This window comes from Ambystoma mexicanum, chromosome 1p (assembly GCF_040938575.1).
Source record: "Ambystoma mexicanum isolate Mex_15411 chromosome 1p, UKY_AmexF1_1, whole genome shotgun sequence".
NCBI classification, from domain to species: domain Eukaryota; kingdom Metazoa; phylum Chordata; class Amphibia; order Caudata; family Ambystomatidae; genus Ambystoma; species Ambystoma mexicanum.
Genome location: NC_090921.1, coordinates 707,376,419 through 707,390,251, shown reverse-complemented (window position 1 = coordinate 707,390,251; position 13,833 = coordinate 707,376,419). Strand labels below are relative to the sequence as shown.

Genomic DNA, 13,833 nt, shown 5'->3' with positions numbered 1-13,833 from the left:
CGTTTTTATGAATGAAACCATACTATGACATTTGTTCTATTTTAAGACTGTTGATTATTTTCATTGCATTTAAATAAAGTTGGTTGCAAGAAAGATCTGAATCAATTAAAATACTTCAATCCTATCATTCCTTAGCCCACCTCGATTAACAGCCATCGTGCTCGTATCAGACTGTCGCTTTCTTTCTCAAATGTCTATCTATACCAGACCCTTAGTTATCATTGCCAAGTGCGCCCTTATCTGCAATTCTTAGATCCTACCCTCAATAAGAACCTCACCCTACCTGCTCCCAAACATCTTCCCGCCTTTCCATTTCGCCTCCTCACCTCCCTGCCCGCCCCAAGTGTGCGTGACCGTCTCCCTTGATATAACCTCCCACCATGTTTCAAACAACCATCTGTCGCATCAGTGTCCACACTCTTACTGTACAGACAATTTTCCCTTCCGTTTCCATCGCTCCGGCCTTCTAAAATGCCAACAGAGTCCCGCCCACAATGGCTGCCATCTTGTCTGCGCGCGGCCTTCTAGACTCACCGTCTTCGCAGCGAGCCCGGTCCGCTTGTCCCATAGGAAGTCCGTCTTGGCGGTTGAGCCGAAACACGGAAGAGTGACTATTTCGTAGAAACTCCTTCTCACTGGTCTGCTGGCGCAGGGGACACAATATACCCGACTTTGCCTGCTTCTGCTTGAGAGCTCCGATATGATGTTGTCTATCTGGGCCTGTTTCCTCTGCGTGCGCGTTCCCGGACCCGGAGCTCGCGCAGTGTGCCCTGCTCAGTCAACACAAGGGCGTTCACGTTGCCCCCACTCAGTCACGTAATGTGCGTCACACTCAATGTATGCGTGCGCGCCTCTCTTTGCTTGCCGAAACCATGTCATATCGTGCGCATGCGCTCTCGGTCAGCAAGCGCTCGAGTCTACACATGCGCTTTCTTCTGCAGAATTGTAGTCCCCGGCTCATTGTTTGGTCATCGTGGTGGGTATAGGGCAGGGAGGCGAACAATAATGCGCTTTTTGCATCACTAAAAACGAGGATTGCGAAAGCTCGAAGAAATACTTTCTAATTGGTATGTTGTCTCATTTTCTTATGTTGTATTTTGCCAATATATATAGCTAAAGTCCCAACTTCTGCACAGTTTCAGGTCCTTCTGTATGGTTTAGGGTCTTGGGTTGTTTTGCCAACCATACAGATATAAACAGTTGACCACTGCCTATGTTACTTACTAATCTTCATTACCTCCACTCTTCCTCGTCCCAGTACTGTATGAGGCACCTGCCTCGATACAGGACCTTCTTCTGTTTCTTTAAATCCCTATAACTCCTCCCCCACATCCACGTCACTCAGTTTAATTTTTCCTGCCTCTGGCAGGTTGGACTTTTTCTTCCCAGTCCAGGGCACCGGGGAGCACCGATTGCTGGCCCCCTGGGGTGGGGGCTGTGTGGCGGGGCCCTCGGCTCCCTCAGGTGCAGCGCTTCTCCTGGGCCCCCTGCGGGGCTTGGGGTCACAGTTGAGCTGGATTGCCTCGCTCGGTTCTTTGCTGGGCTCCGGACCGCAGCGTGAGCATTGTGTCCCGGGTCCTGCTAAGCCCGGGGGAAGGTAAGGAGAGGGGAGGACTGGGCTTGATGTTTTTCCCCTCTCCTCCTGTTTTGGCCATCTTGATTAGACTTGGCAGTATGGGCTAGCCTTCCCTTTTGTTGTGAGGCCTCTCTGCTTCTTGCATAGCTCTCAACCATTTCTGTCGCAAAAGCGGGTGAAAACACCCGATTTTGTTTTTGGCGGATGAGAGCCTATTGGAATGAATGGGCGTACAGGAGGTTTGGCGGGTGAGTCAGCTCTTTACAAGGCGGGTGACACCCGCCAAAAGCGTGTGAGTTGAGAGCTAAGTTCTTGTCGTGGGGTGACGGTGGCAGATAGTCTGTGGGAGTGCAGGGGCTCTGTTCTGTCGCAGGCATGTCACATACCACCCGCTCCTCAGAGACACACGGCCCAGGATGCACCGGATGTTAGCTGCATTATCTGGGGGAAGGTAAGGAGAGGGGAGGACTGTGCTTGATATTTTTCCCCTCTACTGCTGGTATGGCCATCTTGACTCCTTCGACAGGCCGTTTTTCTCATGCTTTGTGTGCACATCTTTATTGGAAATGATGGCAAGCACTTGGCAGTATGGGCTAAGCTTTCCCTTTTGTTGTGAGGCCTCTCTGCTTCTTGTCGTGGGGTGACTGTGACAGAGAGTATTTGAAAGTGCGGGGCTCTGTTCTGTCGCAGGCATGTCATATACCACCCGCTCCTCAGAGACACACGGCCCAGGATGCACTGGATGTTAGCTGCATTATCTGGGGGAAGGTAAGGAGAGGGGAGGACTGTGCTTGATGTTTTCTCCTCTCTTGCTGGTATAGCCATCTTGACTCCTTCGACAGGCCGTTTCCTCGTGCTCTGTGTACACATCTTTATTGGAAATGATGGCAAGCACTTGGCAATATGGGCTATTCTTCCCTTTTTGTTGTGAGGCCTCTCTGCTTCTTGTCGTGGGGTGACTGTGACAGAGAGTATTTGAAAGTTCGGGAGCTCTGTACTGTCACAGGCATGTCACATACCACCCGCTCCTCAGACACACACAGCCCAGGATGCACCGGATTTTGGCTGCATTCCTTGCGTGCTGCCTGTGAATACGGCGCAGATTTGGACACGTCTGCAAGCGGCCGGAAGGATACCGGCCTGGCATAGTCTACACTTCGGGTTCGAGTCTCAGCGGTGCTGACTCGGTCCTTCCTAGACCAAAGCATCGGAACCATTTAGAGCATGGGGCTACCAGCTACTGGATACAGGGCTCAACCCACCTCTCAGTCATGTGGCGTGTAAGTGGTGTGTTTGGGTCTGTTCTAGCTATGGACGCAGACTCCTTGTCCTGTCCTCTTCCTCTAAACTGCGCGAGGGAAAGTCAAAGGAGTTGATTTGCGTTTCCCTTGTCCGGCATGGGATTATGGAAAATGCATCATGGAAGTAACGGCCATGCAGGGGGTTCCCTGTGTCTCTTCTTTTAGGGCCTACGTCCTCCGGTGCCGACGTGTTGCTTTCACGCCTCCTCTCAGACTTGTGGGAAGTGATAGGGTGGCACATGTCTGTGCTTAGAGGGGTTCTCAGAGCCCCTGGTGCCAGTGGAGGGCGATGTCACTTCAGTGGGTTTTCCAGTATAGGCATACCCCAGGTAGGGGGTTGCCTTTGATGTCTGCTATCCGGGATGGATTGCTTTGCCCCGCTTTGTGACAGTACTCTGCCCTTTTGACGCCAGCCTGGTGGCTCCTCTGTCGGCTGAGGGGGCCATAGTCTGCTGGACTTCTGGGCTGTCCTGTATCTTCCTTTTGATAAGTCAGATCTTTTTGTGGGCTGACAAGCATGCTGTTATATTGTGGCGCAGGCTTGTTTCAACGTCCTGTGATTTCCGTCTGGTATAAGTGCAATGACTGGCGGTTTTCCCTGGCTCCTCGTCTCTATCTTCTCGGAGGTGTATGGGACCGGTGGGGTTCGGCTTCCTGGGCAATGGGCTCCATCCGGAGGGGGGTATCAGTTTCCGTTCCCGTCTAGGTTTGCATGGTTAGGACTTTGGTACCCAGCTCACGGTCCAAGTAGTTGGCCATGGGATCCGTTCTCTCCGAACGGTTGTTGTGGGTTACCATCTTGCCCGTTCCTCTCCCTGTTCAGGGTCAAGTTTTCTACTTGCGGGTGTTCCTGGTCCCTATGCCTTCTAGGATGTGTCACCTGTTTATGGGTCTCAAGACCCTGCACTACTTGTCCGGACGTCTGGGGAGAGTGTACTCTGGATGTTGTGCAGGGGGGGGCGCTGCTGGCTGTTCTGGGCTATGTTCTCAGAAGGCAGTATGTCTCGGCTCGCCTGTTGCTGAGCTTACGGGGCACGTGGCGTCTTGTGTGTTTTCTGGTTCCTTGAGCCCGTCTTCGGTTACGTCCCCTGGTGTCTTATACTCTCTCCCACTGGCTCCTGACATCTCGGCTTTCGTAGTTTTGTTTTCAGTGTCCCCAGCGCTGCGAGTCTCCCTGCAATGGTGGCAGGGGGGGTTCAGGTTTACAGGCTGAGGTGTGCATGGTCCTTCCTCCTCTGGCCTCTCTTACTACCAACACCAGCAGAAAGGGTCTACATTGGGGGTTCTCTCAGCTCAAGGGTTGTGAGATCTGGGGAGAGCCGGCGATCATCCAATTGGCAAGAGTTGTGCCATTGTCCAAGCTCTGGTGTACTTAGAAGAGTTGCTAGACGGTCAGCGGTTTTTGGTCCGATCGGACAATACGACGGCCTTGGCATATGTCAACTGCAAAAGGGGTTCCAGCCACTCCTTGAATGCTCTGGCAGCGCTGATAGGCACCTGGGTGGAATCTCATCTGGTGTCTCTGGTGGCCTCACGTATCAGAAGGGTCGACAATGTTCAAGTAGATCTTTTCAGATGCCGGTTTTCACTCCTCTGCGGAACTGGTCCTGTTGGCCCAGGTCTTTGCGGTGACCTGTGTCAGATTAGGGTCCCTGGTTCTAGACCTGTTTGCATCCCCGGCCTCAGCAGAAGTTCCCCTCTTCTGCTCTCGGTTTCAGGCCGAGGGGATTGGGGGATGGATGCCCTCTCTGTACAGTGGCCTTGGGGTTTTCCTTTATGCCTTTCCGCCTATTCCCCTTCTGCCCCGGGTGGTTTGGCGCATCAGAGTGTCCAGGGTGACTGTGTTGTTGTTAGCTCTGTTCTGGTCCCGCCGGAGTTGGCTCCCCTCTCTGTTGGAGCTTCGGTTCTAGGAACCTTGGCTGGTTCCGAGGTGGCCGTGTCCCCTTCAAGGGGATCTGCGGTTGGAAGTCCACCGGATGCAATGGGCAGTGTGGCTATTGCTCAGTCTAGGTTGATATCTCAGGGGTTCTCAGATCCTGTAGTTGAGTCCATAATGGATGCTCTTAGACCCTCCACTCTGAAGGTGTTCGGCAGACATTGGGGCCATTTCCGAGACCGGTATGGGCGGTCTGGGATCCCCCCCCTGCGTTCTGGCCTCTCTGCTATCCTTCGGTTCCTCCAGGAGGGGTTTTGACAGGGGCCTGGCAGTTTTCCAGGCTTCGCTCTCAGTGGGCCTCCATGAAATTCCTTTTGGGGGACTCTGATGGTCACTTGGATGGGGAGGTGTTTGTGGGGAAGTTGATCCAGGGTTTTTCTTCTTCCCGTCCTTGTGCTGATAAAGGGCTTCCCCCTTGGGATCTCCCTCTTGTATTAAGGTTCCTTCACAGGCCTCCTTTTGAGCCCATTTCTGAGATTGATATCAAACATCTTACACTGAAATCTGCTTTTCTTATTGCCCTCACTTCTGCCTGTAGGCTTGGGGAGATTGGGGCTCTCTTATGTCACGCTCCTTTCCTGAGGGTGCTGCCAGACCCGATGGCGCTGGGGTGTGGTCCGAAGTTTCTCCCTTAAGTTGTCTCTCGGTTTTCACACCTCTCAGGGTCTGGTTCTCCCTGACTTCTTTCATGATCCAAGAACGCCTGAGGAGGTGGCTCGGCTTAACATTGATGTCCGGCGGGACGTGTTGGAGTATTTGGCTTGATTTGCTTTTTCCACCAATCTGATAGTCTTCTTATTGCTTGTGGTCCGGCTGGGGCTGGGCATAACGCATCTGTGGTTTCCTTTTTCCGGTGGTTCCGGGTTGTGATCTCCAGGGCCTATGTGGCTTCTGGCCTGCCTTTGCACGATCAGGGGCGGTGCACCAGGGGTTTGGCGGCTTCCTGGGCCAATGCAAGGAGGGTTTTTCTCTGCAAGAGATTTGTGTGGCTGCCGCCTTGGCTGGTCTAGGCATTTTCATCAACCGCTATGGGTTGAGTTTCTCCCACTCGGGGGTTGGTTCCTTAGTGGTTGGAGTTCTGTCTGTGGGGATGTGATTTAAGAGTTATTGTGGGTGTGTTTTGCTGCACTGTTTTTGGCTCTGTGTCTCATTGGGACCTTTTCCCCGTTGCTGCTTTGGTATACCTCATGAAGTAAGTACTGGGATGAGGAAGAGTGGACGTGGCGGTAATGCTCTGATTACTTACCGGTAATCTTCATTACTTCTATTCCTACTCTTCCTTGTCGCAGTACTGACCACCCTCCTCAACCTCCCTGCGGGGAAGGTCTCATGCTCCGGCTTGGTAATATGAAACTGAGTGATGTGGATGTGGGGGAGGAGTTATAGGGATTTAAAGAAATAGAAGAAGGTCCTGTGTCGGAAGCAGGTGCCTCATGAAGTAAGTACGGTGACGAGGAAGAGTAGGACTAGGAGTAATGAAGATTACCGGTAAGTAATCAGAGCATTACTCTTAGTGGCGTCGCCAGAAATCAAATTTAGGAGGGGCACAGAGGGGGCCACAGACACTCCCCCATCCACTTTTTTTGGTAACATACACGACCCAAAAACCGGTAGAACCATTATACATGCAGGACACGCATCTGTTAGAGCTCTGTCCAGGCCCTGTGGGGCAAAATATACACAAACATCCAAATTTGCATACGCATTTACAACAACATAAGTGACTTCACAAAAGAGCACTGCAAAAAGCATGACCAGTCTTTGATACTTAGAGACACCAAGGGAAGTAGCATTACAATAAGTTTCCATGAGTACATTGTCAAATAACTTTGTGGCGTGAAATGCATGAGTGGCACTTATTATTATATAGGTAGCAACTCTATAGCTATTAAAACCCTGAGCAAGGATGTTTTAATATCAATTTATAATAACATAATGGAATAGTAACATAAGCTATGAAATGAATCACTTACAGGGACTCCAGATGAGACACAGTGAGATTAAATTTTGTGCCCAGGATCACACACTTTGGTTAGAGAGTGAAAATGGAATGTGGGCAATTTAAGCAGTTGACCACATATCTTTCACGGTTTATTTGATATAGATATGTATTAAGAAGTTGTTTATAGAAATACCTTGGAAAAAAAGCACATAACATAAAAAACGAAAATTTCACAATAGACTTACCTTATACTATATAAGTTGTCATAGAGACATGTTGAGCAAGATGAGTATGACTTTAGCTTCATTTTCCCATCCTGCATGAAAGGTCATAGTAGCATCATCACACTAATGTGAGACAAAATGTTCTCACTTGGGTTTTCAAACCATAGGCTTATTTCAAATACAGCACTCTGCATTATGCACCCTTCCCATCCGAATCACATTTCTTAAAGTTCAAAAGTCCTTGCCAATATTTCCCCTCCCTCCTATTAATGTCTAATTGCTGCCATTGTAATGCTTTGGTGACCAAGAGCAACGTGTTAAGATGCTGCACCCTGGGAGAGCTGCTCTTCTGCCCTGAGCTTCAACTATCACACGGAAGTGTGAACTCAAGGCAGAAAAGGCATTGATCGGGCCATGGGTCGAGGCAAAGTCGGGACATCAATGCGGGTAAGTCCTGCAAAATGCGGGACGGTTGACCACCCTAGGGGGCGCCGCCTATAAAAGGGCAATGTGTGACGTCAGAAGCACTGCTGCAAAGAATCTTTTGTGCACACCAACTACTACACTTCTTGTGTGCACCTCCCCTCCCATCATAATGTAGGCACTAAACCATTAAGTCACTAATGATCCATCATTAGTAGTTCAGTGCCACTGCATTCTGATTGGAAGGGCTGCTCTTCCCTACAGGTTGACTTAACAGCTCTTCATTGTTCTGCAGCATTTCTTTTAATGCTGTGTTTCCCCCATCCCTCTCTAACCCGCCCCCACCACCTCACCCAACCCCCCCACCCATTCCCCTACCCCAAACACAGAACACATATTTATTTTAAAGAAAAATGCAGCAAAAACACCACAGGGAAAATTACAATGTTTGAAAGCACTGCAACTGAAACAAGGTACGCGCATAGCTTTAAGGGGTCTTCTAGTGGAGTTCATTTTATTAGCAACCTTTCAGGTGGAGGCACAAAAATTGAGATAAGAAATACTTTGATACATGTTTTGTCGATTTTCATTTACAAACCGCATCCGTTTTAGACTCGATAGTTGCAGCTTTATAGGTTCCTAGAGTATCTATGGCCAAACAGCGTATTCCAGAGTTTCCAGAAGGTTCAGCTGAATGCAAAGCACCGGACACACCATGCCGAATGAACCTTGTTTGCTAAACGTTGCTTACTCAGAAACCGATGCATGCGTTGGAGACAAAGAACTGCCCAGATGAGGTGGGGGGGCATTAGAGGGGGGCCCCAGGATTTCAGATGAGGGGTCTGCCCGTCCCCTCCCAGGCCTCCGCCTATCGACGCCACTGCTCCTAGTCGAACTTGTCCTCATCACAGCATTGACTTTTGAGGCCCAGCCTCCACTGACTGGCACTCCTTTTTAATTGTTCTGCCCTGTAGTGTCGTGAATCCACGAATTACATCATGTGACCAGGGAGGGAGCCAGTAGTCACGGGGAGCAGGGTGGCCGTAAAGGGCAGGGTCACTAGTTGTGGGCAGTTATAGAGTGGGAACACGATAATAAAGACATGTATGCCCCCCACTCCAGTGTCCGGGCCTGATTGTGTACTAGTCAGGTTGCCATGTGGGCCAGTGTGTCAAGGCAGGGCAGACCCCTGCCTCCGATTCTATGTCAAGACTGGAGGCGAGCATTATGCATCAACTTCTTTAATACCACACTTAAGCAGTTTCAACAAAATAACAGGAAAAAAACGCTGAAAATGTTTTGAACTACTCCATTTTTATTTGTTTTAAAAACGACATTGTCACTGTAGGCCTTGACAGTGCTTGCCCAGTCCATATGTCACTTCCTGTCCGTTGACTCCTCTTCTTTTCCTGCTCTTCAGCACGATACGTGGACTTTTCTTAGCAGAGAGCAGGTTATGTTTCATATTAATAGTTGTCTGAGCATGAATATATCACTAGTTCAAGGAGAGAGTTCAGTAATTGTACAGTGTTATTAAGTGCAGATTAGAATCACCTGTTAGAAGGTTCAGCATAGCTGTCATCTGGTCGAGAAGCGCATTAGTGCAGGTTTGCAGAGGGTAAATTATACTCGTGAGCGTGACATGCAAAATCGACAGTAGGAGCAAGAGGAGAGAGCGGAGAAAGATACACTGGCCCTGTGTCTTATTTCCAACATGATTGGGGGCCCGTTCTTACCTTCCCAGAGAGGAGTGAGTAGACCCTCTCCCCCGCCTGGGCGGGGACTAAGTGTTGACCAAACAGGAAGGAGTGTGCAGGCCCCCTCCCTCACGGGGGCCAGGCCTAGAGAGTAGGAGTGTCATCACAGCGACTCCTAGAGTTTCAAAGAACCCTGGCACGGCGGTGATCGAGATATGAAAGGGGGACCTAGCTTATAGCTTCAAAGAGGTGCTAGGAAGCTCGTTGGTGGATTAAGTTGCTAGGGGGTCAAACCCCTGCAAGAGAGGATGTCTACGCTAGAGTCCATCCTAAGCCAGACCCCTAAAAGCACCATAATAGAATGAAGCACGACCACCAAGACCTCTGAAGGGGGCGTTAAGAGGAGTACAGAGACCCGCAATAGGAAATCCTCTGCCGACCCCCTACATCTGAACTATGGGGCAAACAAGGAGGCTCCAGAGGCTGCTAGCGCTTTCAGGAAGCTGAGAAACGCTTTCCTGCAGAAATCAGCTCTGCAGAGCCTCAAGACACCCTCCCCAGGGGAAGATAATAGGAGAGAGCCAGACCTAGACTCGGAGGAAGAGTCACCGGAGGCAACGCTTGGTGAGTTGCCAAGAGAAGGTACTTGACCTCACAGGCCCGTTGGCAAAAATGATGGACTTAGCAGAGCGCTCCAGAAATACCGTAGAGGAGTTAGACGCGGACGCGCTAGCAAACTGGGTGGAAAGAGCATTTTGCCTGCTCGGGACCGCGAACTGTGCAATATTGTCAGAAAGGAGAAGAGGTCTCCTGCCGAAAATAGACGCAAAGCTAGGAGACCTTGCTACTTATGAAGCAGGGGAGTCTGCGCAGGGCTTTTTATTCAGAGAGACCTTTGGAAAAGAGATGGGGAGGTTCGTGGGAACCTACACCTCGCTTGAGAAAGCTCAGGCCTCCATCAGAAAGATCAGCCCGAGAAGAGTTTTTGCCGGGACCGGCCGCTACAGAGGTCGAGATGCTGGTCGGTTCCACGGAGGGAGGAGACCTCAAAACAACTGGGAGAACAGAGAGCAAGACTCCTTCTTCCCCACCAGAGGACAGTTTCCCGAGACGATGCAGAGGTAGAGGTTCAGGACGAGGTCAAGACCCCGCCACAGGTGAGAGCCTACACTTACCCACCCATTGGGGGAGGACAGCGCAATATTGGCAGACCTGGCACGCGCTTTCCAGTGATACATGGGTTCTGCAGACAGTGAAGAGGTTGCAATTAGAATTTGTGCAAGAGTTTGTCCCACGCACAATACACATGGCACAGTCAGCGAGAGAGCCTTTACTACGAGCTAATACAGCTTGAGCAGAAGAGGGCCATCGAATGATGTATAACTCCCCCAAAATTTGTAAGCAATATGTTCCTAGTGCACAGGAAGGAGAAAGTGAGGCAGGTGATAAACTTGAAGTAATTGAACGGCTGGATTCTATACCGCCACTTCAAGATGGAGAGTATTCACCAGCTGCAAGATACCTTAAGAGAAGGAGACTGGTTGAGCAGAATAGACCTGATAGATACCTATCTCACATTACCAGTTCGAGCAGAATTCCAGCCCTTTCTGGCTTTCGACTGCGGCGGGCAGTTCTGGCAGTTCAAGACAATGCCATTCGGACTGGCTTCGGCACCATGGGCGTTCACCAAGCTCATGAGACCAGTAGCAGTAGCAATCAGGGAGAAGGGGATCTGTATGATCATATACCTAGACGACATGCTACTTCTGGCAGACATGGAAACTCGGATATACCAGACTTCATGGGTGAAGGAACTCCTCGCTTCGCTAGAGGTCTTAGTGAATCAAGAGAAGTCAGACATGACAACATCAAGAAGGTTAGACTTCCTGGGTTTCATACTGGATACCAATAAAGCAACACTAGAGTTGCCAACTAGGAAGATCTGAGACATCAAGAAAGAAATCAGAGTATGCCTGAGCAAGCAGGTAGTGTCCCTCAGGATCCTAGTGAGAATAGTATGGCTTCTGGCCTCATCTATTCAAGCCATATTCCAAGGGCCCTTACATTATCGAGCCCTGCAAAGACTGAAAATAAAGTACCTCCAGCAGGGTCTGAGGTATCATCAGTTGGTCCCCCTAGATCGTGAGTTCATCACAGAGCTAGAGTAGTGTTTGAAGAATATGGAAGCAGGGAATGGGCGAGCCATCTTCGGGGTCCGCCCAACCTTGTTAGAGAGTTGGACGCCAGCAAAGAAGGCTTGGGAGCAAGATGCGGCCCACTAGAGACAGGAGGGAAATGGAGCACAGAAGAGTTGCAGCTCCACATAAACTGCTAGAACTACTAGCTGGGTCTTTTGTGATCAAAGCCTTCACAAAAGGGAAGGTAAATTCCTGCGTCCTGCTGAAGATGGACAACATCTAAGCAGTTTTGTACGATTGGACCGAAAAAAAAGGTCGGACCGTACCAAACGACCGTAAAATGCTAACACCAAAGGTTCGAACACCTTTGGTGGTAGCATTGCAGGTAAGTAAAAAAAAAAAGACTGTGGGGCTGCGGGGGTGTCCCCCGCAACACCCCTCCCACTATACTGTGTGGCATAGTGAGTGGGGTGTTGCGGGGGACACCCCCGCAGCACACCCGCAAAAAAAAATGTTTTACAAAAGCGGGGCTGCAGGGGTTTCCCCTGCAACCCCCCGCTCACTATACTGTAAATTACTGTAAAGTATAGTGAGCGGGGTGTTGCGGGGGACACCCCGCTCACTATATTTTGCAGTATAGTGAGCGGGGGTTGTGGCGGTAACTCCTGCAGCCCCCGTAGTCTGTAAGTGTGTTCGCATGAGAAAGGTGCAAACTTTTTGCGAACATTCCGGCCGCGGCAAAATCAGCCACGGCCGGATCACTTAAAATCCATCTCAGCAGTCAAATACATCAACCACTTAGGAGGAACGAGGTCCAAGCTCCTAGCGGAGCTGGCGAAGGACTGCTTGCCTTTTTGCCTACAATCGGGGACCTCAGTCAAAGCGGAGTATCTGCCAGGTACGCTCAACGTAGTAGCGGAGTGGAACTCCTGGTACCTGGTGGACTCCAGCGACTGGACGCTAGATGTAGAAGTGTTCCGGCAGCTGGAACTACTGTGGGGGCCAGTACAAACAGATCTGTTTGCTTCACGGTTGAATGCGTAGAACAGCTACTTCAGCTGGAGACTGGACCCGTCAGCCCGGGGAGTGGATGCTTTCCTGCAAGATTGGAGAGGAGAACTGCATTACGCCTTTACCTCTTCACAATGCTGAGCCGAGTGTTAGCAAAGAACTGACGAGAGAGGGCAGAATTGTTTGTAGTAGCCCAGATGTGGAAATCTCAAGTATGGTTTCCAACCCTGATGGAGTTATCCGCGGACCTCCCGTGGATCCTTCCAGCCGCAGAACACCTACTCGCAGACCCAGGTGGGTCGTTCATCCTCCAAGAGTGAAGGGGACTCTTCTGCTAATAGTGTGCAGGATATCAGGTAGTGCTGGGCGCTACTGTGCATTTCGAAACAGGCAGCAGAGCTCATCACAGAGTCATGGGCTCCCTCCACACGGAGGAGCTACGACACAGTTTGGAGCAAATGGTCGAGCTGATGCAGAGGGAGACATTTTATCCCGTTTCTGCCCCTGTAGTGGCAATCCTGAATTTCCTGGCACACCTATTGCAAGACAGTAAGGCTTTCAGGACCATGGGAGTCTACAGGTCGGCGATATCTGTGGGTCATCTACCCATTGACGGAGTCCCAGTAGGAGAGAACCCAGCAGTAGTGAGGCTCATTAAAGGGGCTCGATTTAGGGTGCCTCTAGAACATAAGTATCTACAATTATGAGACATAACGGTTGTACTGCGCCTTCAGCCAAGTTGGCCATCAAACGAGTACCTATCTTTAAAACAATTATCAGGCAAGCTAGCCATGCTGTTATGTCTAGTGTCGTGTAGGAGAGTGGCAGATGTCAGAGCCCTGGAAGTGAATAGGAAGACTTTCGGGCCAGAAGTGGTGTCCTTCACGTTAGCTAGGAGAACAAAAAAGAACTCCACCTCTATCTCTTATCCCTACCTACCAAGTCATCTGAAATGGTGCATACCTGCATGTATCAGAGAGTACGAGGACAGAACGGCAGAGACAAGACCAGCTGGCATCACCCAGCTCTTGATAGCGCATTGCAAGCCTTATCAGGCAGTAGCGACAGCCACACCCGCAAAAAAAAATGTTTAAAAAAAGCGGGGCTGCAGGGGTTTCCCCTGCAACCCCCCGCTCACTATACTGTAAATTACTGTAAAGTATAGTGAGCGGGGTGTTGCGGGGGACACCCCGCTCACTATATTTTGCAGTATAGTGAGCGGGGGTTGTGGCGGTAACTCCTGCAGCCCCCGTAGTCTGTAAGTGTGTTCGCATGAGAAAGGTGCAAACTTTTTGCGAACATTCCGGCCGCGGCAAAATCAGCCACGGCCGGATCACTTAAAATCCATCTCAGCAGTCAAATACATCAACCACTTAGGAGGAACGAGGTCCAAGCTCCTAGCGGAGCTGCCGAAGGACTGCTTGCCTTTTTGCCTACAATCGGGGACCTCAGTCAAAGCGGAGTATCTGCCAGGTACGCTCAACGTAGTAGCGGAGTGGAACTCCTGGTACCTGGTGGACTCCAGCGACTGGAAGCTAGATGTAGAAGTGTTCCGGCAGCTGGAACTACTGTGGGGGCCAGTACA

General features: G+C 50.4%; 1 protein-coding gene and 1 long non-coding RNA gene across 7 annotated transcripts in view; one reads left to right on the top strand and one right to left on the bottom strand.

The window, feature by feature from the left end:
* Positions 1 to 874, bottom strand: part of CLK2 (CDC like kinase 2) — a 167,071-nt gene extending 166,197 nt beyond the window's left edge. For 2 of the 6 annotated variants that reach the window (XR_011304148.1, XR_011304149.1), the window contains exon 1: positions 535 to 786. The gene's annotated coding sequence lies outside the window, so the exon portion shown is untranslated. Of the gene's footprint in view, positions 1 to 534 lie in introns of all 6 variants that reach the window. The other 4 variants (XR_011304150.1, XM_069650096.1, XM_069650103.1 and 1 more) reach the window with 4 other exon arrangements.
* A 75-nt stretch (positions 875 to 949) lies between these two features.
* LOC138579861 (uncharacterized) overlaps positions 950 to 13,833 on the top strand; it is a 50,203-nt gene continuing 37,319 nt past the window's right edge. Inside the window, exon 1 of the long non-coding RNA XR_011304145.1 lies at positions 950 to 1,067. This is a non-coding gene — a long non-coding RNA (uncharacterized lncRNA). The remainder of the gene's footprint in view (positions 1,068 to 13,833) is intronic.